General features: G+C 43.0%; 1 pseudogene; it reads right to left on the reverse strand.

The window, feature by feature from the left end:
• Positions 1-1,312: 1,312 nt before the first annotated feature.
• On the reverse strand, positions 1,313-8,119 carry LOC109575201 (protein SET-like; annotated as a pseudogene).
• Between the last annotated feature and the right edge of the window lie 7,525 nt (positions 8,120-15,644).

Here is a 15,644-nt window from a genome sequence, read left to right on the forward strand (position 1 = left end):
GCAAACCAAAAGAAAGCAGAATGAAGGAACTATTAAAGATATAAGCAGAAATTAATAAGTTAGAAAACAGAAAAAAAGCTAAAAGGAATAAATAAATCCAAATGCTGGTTCTCAGGAAAAAAGTCAACTCAACAAATTACTAGCTAATATAACCAGGAAAAAAAAAAGAGAGAGAGAGAAAAGGCATAAATATGCAAGATAAGAAATGACAAGGAGGAAATAGCCATTGAAACAGAAGAATTAAAAATTTTAAAAACACATTTAGTTTTATTGTAACAAAGCAACTTGTACACTTTTAACATTTAAAACTGAGCATCATTTTTACTTTTCAGTGAAGCAAAAATAAACATTTAAAAATATACAGGAACAAAATTACAATAGGCAATGTCAATTGCACCTAATTTCCTACAGGTCCTGCTGATTCTCCCATCTAGTGGCAGGGCTCAAGTCATTAGGAGAGAATTTTGTTTTAAAAGAGGGGCTTCCTTGGTAGCTCAGCTGGTAAAGAATCTACCTGCAATGCAGGAGACCTGGGTTTGATCCTTGAGTTGGGAAGATCCCCTGGAGAAGGGAAAGGTTACCCACTCCAGTATTCTGGCCTGGAGAATTCCCTGGACTGTGTAGTCCATGGGGTTGCAAAGAGTCGGACACAACTGAGTGACTTTCACTTTGACTTTTTTTTTTTAAAGTGTCATCTGAAACTGAAAGTACATCCGTTAAACATCACAATTTAACATGCCAAAGGAGTAGCCATGTTGTCAAAATACTCACTTAACCCACCCAAACATCTCAAACCCACCTTTTGCTGACCTTCTGTAACCCCATTTTTAAAAAGTTTTTATTTCTTTTTTGAAAAAGAAAAAGTAGACAGATATATATTGGTAAATGCTAACTGTCCGTATTCACATAGAGACACAATGTAATCTCTGAGCACAATATGCAGAGAAAGGAGGGGGAAAGGCTAGAATTCTATGCACTGTCACACAGAGGCCTAGGACCCTCCAGCTTCCAGCAGAGCTAAGGGAGCAGAAGCTTTTTCTTTTTTCCCACACAGCATGGTGGTGTTGATTCTATAGCCTTTGTTGTGACAGGAAGGGATAAAAATGAATTTGGATAGAAAGGGGTAGAAATTCCTTTCCCATTGAACTCTGCTCAAGGTATTCCCAAATACGTTGTGAACCTTGGTATAAAAGAGAAAAGAGACCTTAAAAACAGGGTGACTGAGCACAGGAGGAGAAAATAAAAGACTGCAACTTGCTCCCAGGGACTGGAGAAAATTTAAAAAGGAAGGTTGGAATCCATCCATGTCCCATTAGTCCTGGTCTCCTTCATCTTCCTCCGCCTCATCTTTTTCACTTTCATCCTAATCTCCTTCATCAATATCTTCCAATCCTTCTTCCTCTTCATTGTCACCATCATCTTCTTCTCCTTCCCCTTCCTCATCACCCATGTCAGGAAACAAGTATCACTGTAATGGACTTGGCCAAATACCATCTTTGATGACCTCTCCTAACTCATCTGCACCTGCATCAGAATGATCAATAAACCAGGTGAAGAAGCTCTCCGGTTCCTCATGCTGTTTCTTCCTGCTGGCTTTATTATGCATTTGACTTGATCATTTAGTGAAATCCTTTCTGGATTTCCATTTGATTTCAGTGGACTTCGAAGATAGATCACCACTCTCATGTAGATGAAAGTTTTTGGAGACAACTTTATTTTCAAAGTAAGTGAAAATAATTTTCTGTTTTCATTAAGATAAAAATCTATTCTGTAACCTGATTTAATATCTTCAAATTCCTGATTTAATATCTTCAAAATAAGTCTCAATGCTTGTCAAATAAGGCAGTGCTTCTTCATCTTCCTTCCCAAGCAGTGCAGACGCTTGCGGATGGTTAACAAATGTTGTTACCCCCAAATTTGGGATTTTGGCAATCAATTCCAACTTCTTCTGAAAAAATTATTGGCGGAATTTGTTATATTTCTGTTCTACTTTCAAAATCTCCTCACTGGCTTGTTAGTTAAGTCTGTCTATTTCATTTTGTACCCCATCAATATGTTCAGTTGCTTCTTGCCGTTCCTTTTCTTCCTTCAGCAAGTTCGGAGGAGACGTCAAGTTCGGAGGAGATGTTTTGTCTGGCCTGGAGGCAGGAGTCAGTTTTGGTTTCTTTGGTTTCTTTGTGTGGGATGGAAGTGGAGACTGGTGTTTGGGGGCCGTGCTGGGAAAAAAAAACAAGAATCAATCCAGGGGAAGAGGCCCATAACATGAGCTCTGAGAACTAAGCCTGCCCCAGCAGACAGAGGTTTAAATACCTAAAAATCTTAGGAAGCTACTTTTCACAAGTCTAGAACAAACACATCTGAAAATGTAGCATAAATAGACAACTTCCTAGGAAAATATTATTTGCCAAAATTTACCCTAATAAACATTAAAAATTTAAATAAAATAAATAATTACTCTTCAAGAATTCACAGGGCCCAGAAGAATTCATAGGGGAACACATCAAATCTTCAAAGCTACTTAAGAAGTTTCAGAGCCTAGAAAGAGAAATTCCCACATTATTTTTATTTCTTTAAATTTCCCCCACATTATTTTTAAATAGCCACATGCAATTTAAAGAAATCAAGAGGGAGAAGTAATCTTTGATATTTATTCAAATATTCACCATTTCTGATACTCTTCACTATTTCCTGAAGATTCAACTTCCCATTTAGTTCCAGGCAAGAAAAGGAGAAATAAGTAAAAAGGGGAGAAGTGGTGACACTTATAACCAGAAAGCAAAGCTTTTCCAGATATCTTTGGCAGAGTTTGCTTAAGTCTCAATGGCTGGAAAACTCTGCTGTCATTTTGAGCTGGCATATGGCTTTTCTAAACAAATTCAGAGTTCTGATGGTAAAGAAGACATGGAAAATGCTTGTTGGGTAGAAAGAAAGGAGTAACTCCCACAGCCCACCCTTTTGGCTATCTATCCTCCCAAATACAGAACGTACTCCCTCGCTAATGAAGACAGTTCTGATGTCTCACTCAGACACTGCATCCATCCCCAAAGCCAGAATCTCTAGTTCATTGGAAGTTTCTCCAATTAGCCCTGGTGTGAATCCTCACACCAAGTCCAGTAACCCATGAACTAAAAGCCAAGTTATCTTCCCCGAACATGTCCATATATAATAATGGAGAAGGAAAGGGAAGAATGGGGAACTTATCAAAGCTATTGAGACTATCAGGTCTATGGCAAATACCAAATTCTGCTAGACAGGAAAAGCCTCGTTTGATAGTAATTTCCTTACTCAGACAACCTATTCCCTGGGAAGAACTTTATCGATTGTGCTTCATAGTCCAAGTTTCATCTTTTTTAAAAATAGACATCTTGTTTTTAAAAAGTATTTATTTATTTGGCTGCAGTGGATCTTAGTGGCAGCACCCAAGACCTTTGGTCTTTGCTACGGCACACAGGACCCCTAGTTGCAGCATGCAAACTCTTAGCAGCGGTGTGTGGAATCTAGTTCTCTGACTACGGATTGAACCCAGGCCCCCTGCACTGGGAGTGCCGAGTCTTAGCCACTGGACCACCAGAGAAGTCCCTCCATCTTCTTTAGAATGACTTCTTATGCATTACCCTCTTGAACCATATTTGAAGTAAATTTTGGGGAGGATGCCCTTTCTGTTGTGTGTGTTCGGGGACCTTGGGTTGAAAAATGATAAAGTTTTGCTGGTCAGATCCTTAAATTTTCATTTTTGGGGATATGATTCCCTCAAAAATGTTGTAGGCTTCCAGTCTATTTACCTCTTCTTCAATCCTTTGTGTGAGTAACCACAGCTGAAGCTCCTGTGAGGTCACAGTCCATGGACCTAAACATCTTCCTCTATTATCTGTTGGCCTCTGTGTTCTGCTTATTCTTCTGGCCTTCAAGTTAATGCTCACTGACAAGAGACAATTGGAAGGAAAGGGCTCTAGATGAAGAGAATTCTTTGCAGACACCCCACCTCCACCCCCCGCTTTTTCTGTTGAATGGTGATTCTTTTTTTTTTTTTTAGTTAATTTTAATTGGAGTATAGATGCTTTCTAATGTCACGTTAGTTTCTGCTGTACAGCAAAGTGAATCAATTACATGTATGCATATACCCTCTTTTTTAGATTTCCTTCCCATTTAGGTCACCACAGATCATTGAGGAGAGTTCCCTGTGCTATAGAGTAGGTTCTCATTCATCATCTATTTTATACATACTAGTGTGTATAAGTCAATCCCAGTCTCCAAATTTATCCCATCACCTCCTTCCCTCTTGATATCCATAAATTTGTTTTTTACATCTATGCTTTGCAACTAAGTTCTTCTGTACCATTTTTCTAGGTTCAACATATAAGTGATATTATACAATGTTTGTTTTTCTCTTTCTGACTTCATTCTGTATGACAGTCACTAGATCTATCCACCTCTCTGGAAATGGCACTATTTCGTTCCTTTTTAGTCCTGAGTAACATTCCATTGTGTATATGTACCACATCTTCTTTAGCCATTCCTCTGTTGATGGACATTTAGATTTTTTTAAAAAAATTTATTGGAGTATAGTTGCTTTACAATGTGTTAGTTTCTGCTGTAAAGTGAAATAGTCATACGTATATGCATATCCACTCTTGTATGGATTTTCTTCTCATTTAGGTCACCATAGAGCATTGAGTCGGAGAAGGCAATGGCAACCCACTCCAGTACTCTTGCCTGGAAAATCCCATGGACGGAGGAGCCTGGTAGGCTGCAGTCCATGGGGTCGCTAAGAGTCGGACATGACTGAGTGACTTCACTTTCACTTTCATGCACTGGAGGAGGAAATGGCAACCCACTCCAATATTCTTGCCTGGAGAATCCCAGGGACAGAGGAGCCTGGTGGGCTGCCGTCTATAGGGTCACACAGAGTTGGACATGATTGAAGCAACTTAGTAGCAGCAGCAGCAGAGCATTGAGTAGAGCTTCCTGTGCTATTCAGTAGGTTCTCATTAGTTATCTATTTTAAGTATGTGTGTGTTAGTCGCTCAGTTGTGTCCGACTCTTGCAATCCCATGGACTGTAGCCTGCCAGGCTCCTCTGCCCGTGAAATTCTCCAGGCAAGAATAGTGCAGTGGATTTCCATTTCTTTCTCCAGGGGATCAAACCCGGGTCTACTGCATTGCAGGCAGATTCTTTACCATCTGAGCCACCAGGGAAGCCCATTTTATACATAGTACTATATATATGTCAATCCCAATCTCCTGTGGAGCAGTGATTTTTAAAGGAAGGTGCTTAGGAAAAGCCCAGGACACCAGTCTCATCTTCTAAGCTATTTCTTGGATGTCACATTCCTATTTGGAGAACAGATGCAATGATATTTTTCAATCTCCAAGTTAAAGAATCATCAAATTATCCCAATAGGATCAGATTATCCCAAATTATGGGATCTCAAAGGAGATAGCAGGCTCTAAGCAGAGTCTTCCTTAGTGAAGTGGTACTTCCTTCTTTTTTTTTCTTCAAGCTGGATAAAACTAGCTCATTGATCTCCTTCAGGACTTTGTTGAAAATGGAATGAAGTCACCAGCATGTGCCAACATTCTGAATCATTCCAGCTATTTCCCCTAACACAGCAGAATAGGTTGGCATGTGGGGTATCTCCCATAGAAGAGCAAATTGACCATGTGTTCCACCACTACACAACAAAGTCATTGGAATTCCAGTCTGCAATGCATGTACCCTCCAAGCCCAAAAGCTCATCTCTACCACTCAACAAAGTTCACGTTTCAGATTATGTTACCTGCAGTATCCCACTTCAGGGTACTGAATTCTCTGAGTGATAGAACTGTATTTGGCTGTGTTTAGAAACCCAACAAAGTGGCCAAATCCATATGAGGTTTACTTTTCTCCTATTACAAGGAGTCTGAGACAGGCAGGCAGTCTGGGAACTGATGCAGCTGCTCAAGGAATCAGGCTCCTTCTCTCCTTTTCTGCCATCCTTAAAAGTGAACACATCAGTCGCTCAGTTGCATCAGACTCAGACCTCATGGACTGTAGCCTTCCAGGTCTTTCTGTCCATGGAATTCTCCAGGCAAGAATACCAGAGTGAGCAGACTTTCCCTTCTCCAGGGGATCTTCCCGATCCAGGGCTCAAACCTAGGTCTCCTGCATTGCAGGTAAATTCTTTACCATCTGAGCCACCAGGGAGTCCTGCCATCCTTGGTGTGTGTCTTTCTGTTGCAAGGTCACAAGTTGGCTGTCTCTCTTCTGGATATTGTGTCTGCATGGAAGACAGGAAGAAGGGGGTTGGGAAAGGCAGAATGCATGAGCCAGTTGAATCTGCCCTCTTTAAAAAAAAATTCAGGAAATAAATCACTTTTCCAGAAGCACTACCCAGGGACTTTCAGTAGTATCTTCTTGGCTACAGCCACCCTTAGCTCCAGGGGAGTAAGGGAGATAAATATTTTTAAACTATGACTAAAAAGAGGGTTCTATTAGTAAAGAAGAAGAGGATACTTGATACTGGACAGTAATTAGATCTGCCAGACCAATATGAACTGTTTAACACAAGAAAAGGGATATCTTGGCTCAAGGATCTGAAAAGTCCAGAGGCTGCACTTGCTTGATTCAGTGGCTTAAGAAATCACAAGGAATCCAGTTGCTCTCCGCTCTCCACCCTGCCTTCCTCCATATCAAAATAACCTGAGGCTGACTCCCCTTGTGGTCCTCAGACAACTTGCAAGGTTACAAGCTTTTTAATTCATGCCCAGTGGATAATACAGAGTATCAGGATCCCAGCATCTGCAGCTGACATGCTTAGTCCATCACTGGGCTCAGAGGATGGAATGCACTGATTGGTTTGGCCCAGGTGGTGAGCTTAAAGCTAGGTCTAGGGTGGAACCATTCCAGGAATTCCAAGGATCAGGTTCTCCATGGAAAGTATAGCCTATTGAAAGGGGGCCAGGGACCTCTGGAGAAGGAGCTGGGGAAATGGACGATATGAAGACAGCCAACAAATGTCCTCAGTGTATCCAGAGAAGAAGGAGTCAATCAGAAAGGGAATTAATCAGCACAGGAAAGACTGAAAAAAGGAGAGTCTCTAAAGGGACATGGTCAGTGTTCATCTGAGCATTGGCTGGGGACAGGGAGGTCTAGTCCAAAGTCATATCCTGTCCAGTTCCAATATCACATGCGTTTTTACTATGAGGGTCTTGGAAGCACACTCCTGCTTTTCCTGACACCCTCCCCCTCCCATTTTGGTTCTCTGCTTCCAGCTTATACAGCCTTCTGATTATACTTGACTTCCCAAGTTGTTTTCTTATAGGGAGTGAATGTCTTAATCAGAGACTGGAATGCTTGGCAATTCTGGTTCATGGTGTGAATTAGTACATCAGCATTCTGATTTTCACATTAATTTCTGACTCACTGAGTCAGCCAAAGCTCTTTTCTGAGCTCGTGTGGCTGAGAACCAGACCCTGAAGTCCTGGTGTTTCTAGGATACCAGATGACTCATTGTGAGCCTACTAGCTACCAGCCAGTGGCTTTTCCTTGAAGATCCCACATTATCATGTGTCCAACCCATTGTCTACTTCCTGGGTACTGATCTGAGGTTTTCTAGAGTTAAATGTCTTATGCTAGAATCCCGCTGCATCATTCCTGATGTTGATAAGGCTGGGTTTGAGCTGATGCAAAGTTCTTTTTCCGGAGAAGGCAATGGCACCCCACTCCAGTACTTTTGCCTGGAAAATCCCATGGATGGAGGAGCCTAGTAGGCTGCAGTCCATGGGGTCGCACAGAGTCGGACACGACTGAAGTGACTTAGCAGCAGCAGCAGCGAAGTTCTTTTTCATCTTTAGGACCTCTTTCTGTGAAGACTCATTACCTGCATAGCTACCCTTTTAATTCTACAGTAGAAGAGTCTGAAGTACAAACTTGAATCATACATGAACAGATATTTCACACAAAATTCAAATTGAAGATATACTCCTGCTCATAAGTCATAAGGGATGTGTAAATTAAAATCAAAAGGAGGAGTAAACCCAGACAGGCGCTGGCCGCCTTTCCTCTGTGTTCGCGCTCTGTGGTGCCCGCTGGAGCCCGCTACCATCGTCCCCAAGACGTGCTGCCCTGCATCCGTAGCCATGTGTCGGACCCTGGCCGCCTTCCCCACCTCCTGCCTGGAGAGAGCCAAAGAATTCAAGACACGGCTGGGGATCTTTCTTCATAAGTCAGAACTGGGCTCTGATACCGGGAGTGTTGGCAAGTTCGAGTGGGGCAGTAAACATAGCAAAGAAGGCAAAAACTTCTCAGAAGACGTGCTGGGATGGAAAGAGTCATTTGACTTGCTGCTGAGCAGTAAAAATGGAGTGGCCGCCTTCCACGCCTTCCTGAAGACAGAGTTAGTTCAGCGAGGAGAACCTGAAAAAAAAAAAAAAAAATCAAAAGGAGATATTACTACATACCCAAGGCTAAAATGAAAAAGACTTGACCACACCCAGTGCTGGCAAGGATGTGAAGAAAGTAGGACACATACATTTCGATGAAAGTGTGAAGTCAAGTGGGCCTTGGGAAGCATTACTATGAACAAAGCTAGTGGAGATGATGGAATTCCAGCTGAGCAACTTAAAATCCTAAAAGATGGTGCTGTTAAAGTGCTGCATTCAGTTGTCATTGCTGAGTCTCTCAGTTGTGTCCAATTCTGAGGCCCCACAGACTGTAGCCCACCAGGCTCCTCTGTCCATGGGATTTCCCAGTCAAGAGTACTGAAGGGGGTTGCTGTTTCCTTCTTCAGGAGATATTCCTGACCCAGGAATCGAACCTTCATCTCCTGCAAGTTTCCTGTATTACAGGTGGATTCTTTAATGCTGAGCCACCAGGGATTCCCACTGCACTCAATATATCAGCAAATTTGGGAAACACAGCAGCGGCCACAGGACTGGAAGAGGTCAGTTTTCATTCCAATCCCCAAAAAGTGCAAGGTCAAAGAATTTTCAAACTACCGTACTACTGTGCTCATTTCTCATGCTAACAAGGTAATACTCAAAATCCTTCCAGCTAGGCTTCAGCAGTATGTGAACCGAGAACTTCCAGATGTACAAGCTGGATTTGGAAAAGGCAGAGGAACCAGAGACAAATTGCTAGCATTCACTGGATCATAGAAAAAGTAAGAGAATTCCAGAAAAACATCTACTTCTGCTTCATTGATTATGCTAAAACCTTTGTGTATCACAACAAACTGTGGAAAATTCTTAAAAAGATAGGAACACAAGAGCACCTTACCTGTCTGCTAAGAAACCTGTATGCGGGTCAAGAAGCAACAGTTAGAATTGGACATGGAACAATGGATTGGTTGAAAATTGGGAAAGGAGTGTGTCAAGGCTGTATGTTGTCACCCTGCTTATTTAACTTCATGGCAAATAGAAGGGAAAAAAGTGGAAACTATGACAGATTTTATTTTCTTGGGCTCCAAAATCAGTGTGGATGGTGGCTGCAGCCACAACATTAAAAAACATTTGCTCCTTGGAAGAAAAGCTATGCCAAATCCAGGCTATGTATTCAAAAGTAGAGACATCACCTTGCTGACAAAGGTCCACATAGTAAAAGCCATGGTTTTTCTAGTAGTCACGTACAGATGTTAGGGTTGGACCCTAAAAAAGGGTAAGTGAAAGTCGCTCAGTCATGTCCGACTCTTTGTGACCCTATGGATTATACAGTCCATGGACTTCTCCAGGCCAGAATCCTGGAGTGGGTAGCCATTCCCTTCTCCAGGGCATCTTCCCAACTCAGGGATCAAACCCAGGTACATTGCAGGTAGACTCTTTACCAACTGAGCTATCAGGGAAGCCCCAAAAAGGGTAAGTGCCAAAGAACTGATGCTTTCAAATTGTGGTGATGGAGAAGACTCTTGAGAGTCCCTTGAACAGCAAGAAGGTCAAACAAGTCAATCCTAAAGGAAATCAACCCTGAACATTCATTGAAGGACTGATCCTGAAGCTGAAGCTCCAATACTTTGACTACCTGAGGCAAGAAGCTGACTCACTGGAAAAGACCCTGATGCTGGGAAAGACTGAGGGAGGGAAGAGAAAGGGTCAACGGAGGATGAGATGGGTAGATGATATCACCAACTCAATGGACATAAGTTTGAGCAAACTTCGGGAGATGGTGAAGGACAGGGAAGCCTGGTGTGCTGCAGCCCATGGGGCTGCAAAGAGTCAGACACGACATACTGACTGAACAACAACAACTTGGGAAGTCTGTTTGACAACATGTATTAAGTGGAACATACATTTATCCTGCTGCTGCTGCTGCTGCTAAGTCGCTTCAGTCGTGTCTGACTCTGTGCGACCCCATATATGGCAGCCCACCAGGCTCCCCCGTCCCTGGGATTCTCCAGGCAAGAACACTGGAGTAGGTTGCCATTTCCTTCTCCAATGCATGAAAGTGGAAAGTGAAAGTGAAGTCACTCAGTCATGTCTGACTCTTAGCGACCCCATGGACTGCAGCCCATCAGGCTCCTCCGCCCATGGGATTTTCCACATTTATCCTATACCTTAACAATTCTCCTAACTATGTGTGGAACAGAAATGCATACGTATGCTCACCAAAAGACATAGGTAAAAATACTCATGGCAGCACTGTTCCTGATAGGTCTACCTGGGAAATAACCCAAGTGTGCATCAACGTAGAGACTTAACAATATCACCAATAGTAGAATTTATAAAGACATTGTGTTATATCCAAACCACTGTTGACTTAAAAAATATTCATAATCTAAAAGTTGAGATTAATGTTTATCTGTAGAAATTTTTAGGACTTCAACCTGGAAGACAGCTCTCAAGTGACCCCGAGTCAACTGCTCCGAGCCGGTAGGGGGAGGAGCCATGTTATAGAGAAGTTTTGCAACAAAGGGCAGGTAGTCTGAACATCAAAAGATTATTGTTAATTAAAGAAAACCAGATAACCCAAGTTAAGAGATTTAGTGCTTTTTGGGCATACCTGGTGCCTGGAGAATCCCATGGATGGAGGAGCCTGGTGGGCTGCAGTCCATGGGGTCGCTGAGGGTTGGACACGACTGAACGACTTCACTTTCACTTTTCATTTTCATGCATTGGAGAATGAAATGGCAACCCACTCCAGTGTTCTTGCCTGGAGAATCCCAGGGACGGGGTAGCCTGGTGGGCTGCCGTCTATGGGGTCGCACAGAGTTGGACACGACTGATGCGACTTAGCAGCACCAGCAGCGGTGCCTCAGCAGTAAAGAATCTGCTTGCAATGCAGGAAATGAGGATTTGATCCCTGGGTTGGGAAGATCCTTTAGAGTAGGAAATGGCAACTCATTCCAGTATTCTTGCCTGGAAAATCCCATGGACAGAGGACCCTGGTGGGCTACAGTCTAGAGGGTCACAAAGATTCCGAATCAACTGAGCGATTGAGCGCACGTGCACACACACACACACACACACACACAAACACACACAAACACACACATGGGAAGATATAAGAGTCTGGGCTCACTGAGATTACCCCTTTCACATGCACCTCAGCCGTCTGGGACCAGCTTCCTGTTTTCACATCCTGAGCTTCCTTTCCTCAGGGCTTATTGTAGGGAGTGGCTACAGTCTGATGACTGCTAGACGGCAGGTATTCTTCTGCCTGAGTTCCCTCAGGGCTCACTGGCTCACTTGGAGGGCTGCAATCACTGATGACTGTGACATCCCTGTTTACTGATATGGCAGGAAACATTCCATATCTCTATACTATAAAGCAATGAAAATCAAGGAAGTCCTACTGCTATTCACAACAACCAGGAAGACTCTCGTTACTATAATGTTAAATGAAAGAAGCCAGACACAAAAGATTATATACGGTATGATTCCATTTAGAAGATCAAGAACAGGCAAAAGCTAATTTATGGTTAGATGTCAAGGTAATGGTTACCTTTGGAGGAGGAGGTGGGTAAAGACTGGGAAGGGGTTTGTGAGCTGCTTCTAAGTGCTGCTAACATGCTCCTTTTTGCTCTGGGTAGTGATTACACAGATGTGTACACTCTATAAACAATTCATCTGGTTATACAATGATGCTTTGTACACTTTTCTTGGCTGGACTCAGTGACATATCTATAGGTCGTCTGATCGACAGCTGGCCTCTGCTAAGGCAGTTGAGGAGAGTCAGCTGTGCTACGTGGCCTTGAGCAGGCTAGCCCAGGCCTGTTCTCCTGGAGTGGCTGTGGGGCCAAAGGGCAGTGGTCAAGTCCACTTCAAGCCTCTGCTTTCATCATATCTGCTAACATTCCATTGTCCAAAGCAAGTTACATGGTGGAAACTAGAATCAAGGGGTAGGCAGGTCACTCCACTCACAGTGGGCGGGTCCTGCAAAGTCATACGGTAAAGGGCCTGTTTCCAGGGAGGGTGATGAATTGGGCCATCAAGTCTACCAATTAGCAGGAGAAAGAAAACGAAGTTAATGACAATACAGTGAAGCACATACACTAACTGAGAGACATTCAGGGTCCTTTAAGGGCACAGAATGGGGCACATTTTATATGTTATCTGACGTTAAAATTATTCACGGAAAAAGTTTATGCACAGACATTTCCCCTTCCAGACTATGAACTCTTCCATACGCTTCATTTTCACATCTTCCAGCTCCTGGCATAGTGCCTTCCATAAAACGGCACTTCAGCATTTGCGAAATACGTGCTCAGTCATAAAGGTAGTAATTTCCTCTTTGTCCATTTTTATTTCAGGCTCTAGGAGAAGAATGAGACCTGCATATGTAGCAAGACACATTTTTATATTTTACAGCCGTTTTAGTGAACTCATAAACTCCATTCATAGAACAGGCTCCTGTCAAGCGAAGGGTTGGAGGAGTTCCATCACAGAGATGGGTGGAATCATTCAAATTTTGATGTGTTCCCTTTTGTTTTGCTGGTGTGGGGTGTCTTTTATGTATTTTTAGAACTTGCAGTAAAATATACATAACATGACATTTAGCATTTTACCCATTTAAGTGTACAGTTCAGTGGCATTAGGTACACTCAAACTACCGTGCAACCGTGACCACCATCTGCCTCTGGAACTTTTTTTTATCTTCCCAAACTGAAATTCTGTACCTATTAAACAACAACCTCCCATTCTCCCTGCTCCCCAGCTCCTGGAAATCAGCACTTTCCCTTCTGCCTCTATGAACTGGACGACTCCAGCTGCCCCTTCTAAGTGGGCTCATACAGTCCTTTCATGGCTGGCTTATTTCACTTAGTTTAATGTCCTCAAGGTTCACCCACGTTGTGGTATGTGTCAGAATTTCCTCCCTTTTTAAAGCTGAATGATATTCCATGGTATGTATATACCAAATTTTGTCTATTCATTCACCTGTTGATGGACACATGGGTTGCTTCTACCTTTTGCCTATTGTGAAGTAATGTACAAAGCAAATTCCACCCAAGTATGGAATTTTGGACAGAGGAGCCTGGTGGGCTACAGTCCATAGGGTTGCAAAGAGTCAGACAAGACTGAAGTGACTTAGCACATGGAATTCTGGGGTGGAAAGCGCCTCTTCACTCAATTTAAAAGTGAGTGGAATCAAAGCCACATTAGGGCAGTATAGCTAAAACTCATGGCCTGATACTCATGTGTCAACAGCCAATGTACTAAGGATTCGCTCAGTCGTGTCCGACTCTTTGCGACCCCATGGACTGTATCCCACCAGGCTCCTCCATCCATGGGATTCTCCAGGCAAGAGTACTGGAGTGGGTTGCCATTTCCTCATACACCGTTCTTTTCTTTTTAAAGCACAATATTGAAACCTTTAAAAGGTATTTAAGGGTTTGGTCAAGTGAATATGATAAAATGTATTTGTCTGTATAAAGAGAAACTGAAATCATAGTCACTGTTATGTACTGACATTAGTTACAACCTAGTTTTAATTCTTAAAACAATTTTGATTAGCAAAGCTAAAAGGATGTTTCAGTTAAATGTTTTAAAGAGGTACAGATTTTTACAAGGACATAATATAAGTTATTGTTCTATAGAAATATCCTATTAAATATTGTATGTCCCTCCCTCTGTACACTTTGTAAAAAAAGTAAAATACATAAAAAGAAAATCATATAGGGATGTGTGACATTATTGTAATTGTGTACTTGAGAATAACGTGCAAAAATAAAAATCAGAATATTTTCCTGTTAAAAGAAAAACAAAATTCATGGCTTAATTAACTTTCACCAGAGGTCACTTTAAAAACAGAGATTCTGATAATGACAACAAAAATAGGGATTCTGATAAGAAAATAAGAATTTCTTTTCTGAAGGTGATAAAATTGGCTGAGAATTTAAGAACAAGATGAGACATTACACCAAGCCTCATTATTAACCCCAGGAATGATATCCAGAGCGTGGCAGGCTCCAAGACTTCAAAACGAATCTTGTGGGTGGCAGGTCACAGGTAGACTGACACAGGCCATTTCTAAGGCTGGCTGCTTCAGCCTAGATACCACACTCCCTCAACCAAACACCCGCTTCCCCGCCTGGCTAACCTCTAATTAATTCTTTGACAGCCAGTCCAACACCTCTTCCTCAGAAAAGTTTTGCTTGACCTAGGCCCTCACCTTGAAGCTGGGGTCGGGCTTTTCACCCTGTTGCTCCCTCAGTTCAGTGACTGCCTGGCGCCCCTCCATGGAGGAATAAGGACTGGCTGGCCTCTACCCCAGCTGCTCAAGACTCAGTCAACACTCACAGGATGCATGTGTTGACTTAAAAAATATATATACCACAAACTAAAAGTTGATAGCTATGTTTAATTTGGTGGGAATTTTTAGGACTTCAAGACCTGGAGACAGCATCTCAAGGGACCCTGAGACAACTGCGCCGAGGAAGGAGAAGAGCCAGAGTATAGAGAAGTTTGGTGACAAATGGCAGGCAGTCTGAACATCAAAAGGTTATTGTTAATTAAAGAAAACCAGATAACCCAAGTTAAGGAATTTAGCGCCTTTCTATGTATGGGAAGATGCAAGAGTTTGGGCTCACTGAAATCTTTCCTTTCATGTGTATCTGAGCTATCCTGGGCCAGCACTCTATGTTTTTCACATTCTGAATTCCCTTGGGACTCACCATAGGGAGTGGCTGCCATCTGACAGCTGCCCGATCTCAGGTGTTCTCCTTCCAGAGTGCCCTTAGGGCTCAGGAGCTCACATGGGAGGGATGAGGTTACTGATGACTGCGACAACATTGCATACTGATATGGCAGGAAATACTCCATTTCTTAGATGAGTGACTCCTCCATTGAAACTGCCACAAGTACTCAAGCCAGGTGGTCAGTGGAGCCAGGCCATGGGCACTGGGTGCAGGAGTGGAAGCTGCAGGGACACCCGCCCTTGCTGGGAGCACCCTCTCCTGTCACACTGCCACGCCCCAGCTGTTCCTGCAGCAAAGCAGGCCAAGTGGGAAGGGCCTCCGGAGGACAGAGAAAAGCTCAGCGTCCAAAATACCAAAGAAGCCGTGTGAACATCAGAACGGGGAAGACTGACCTGAAGGCTGGGCTGCCCCGAGGCCTGCAGGGCATGCTGCAGGGCTTGGCTGAAGAGATCGTTGGTGATGGGCGTCCCTGACTGGACGCTGGAGGACATTGGGGAGGTCCCTGAGGAGTGGCCCTAGAGACAGACCATGGTCAGTG

The sequence above is a fragment of the Bos indicus genome, chromosome 21 (genome assembly GCF_029378745.1).
Source record: "Bos indicus isolate NIAB-ARS_2022 breed Sahiwal x Tharparkar chromosome 21, NIAB-ARS_B.indTharparkar_mat_pri_1.0, whole genome shotgun sequence".
Taxonomy (NCBI): domain Eukaryota; kingdom Metazoa; phylum Chordata; class Mammalia; order Artiodactyla; family Bovidae; genus Bos; species Bos indicus.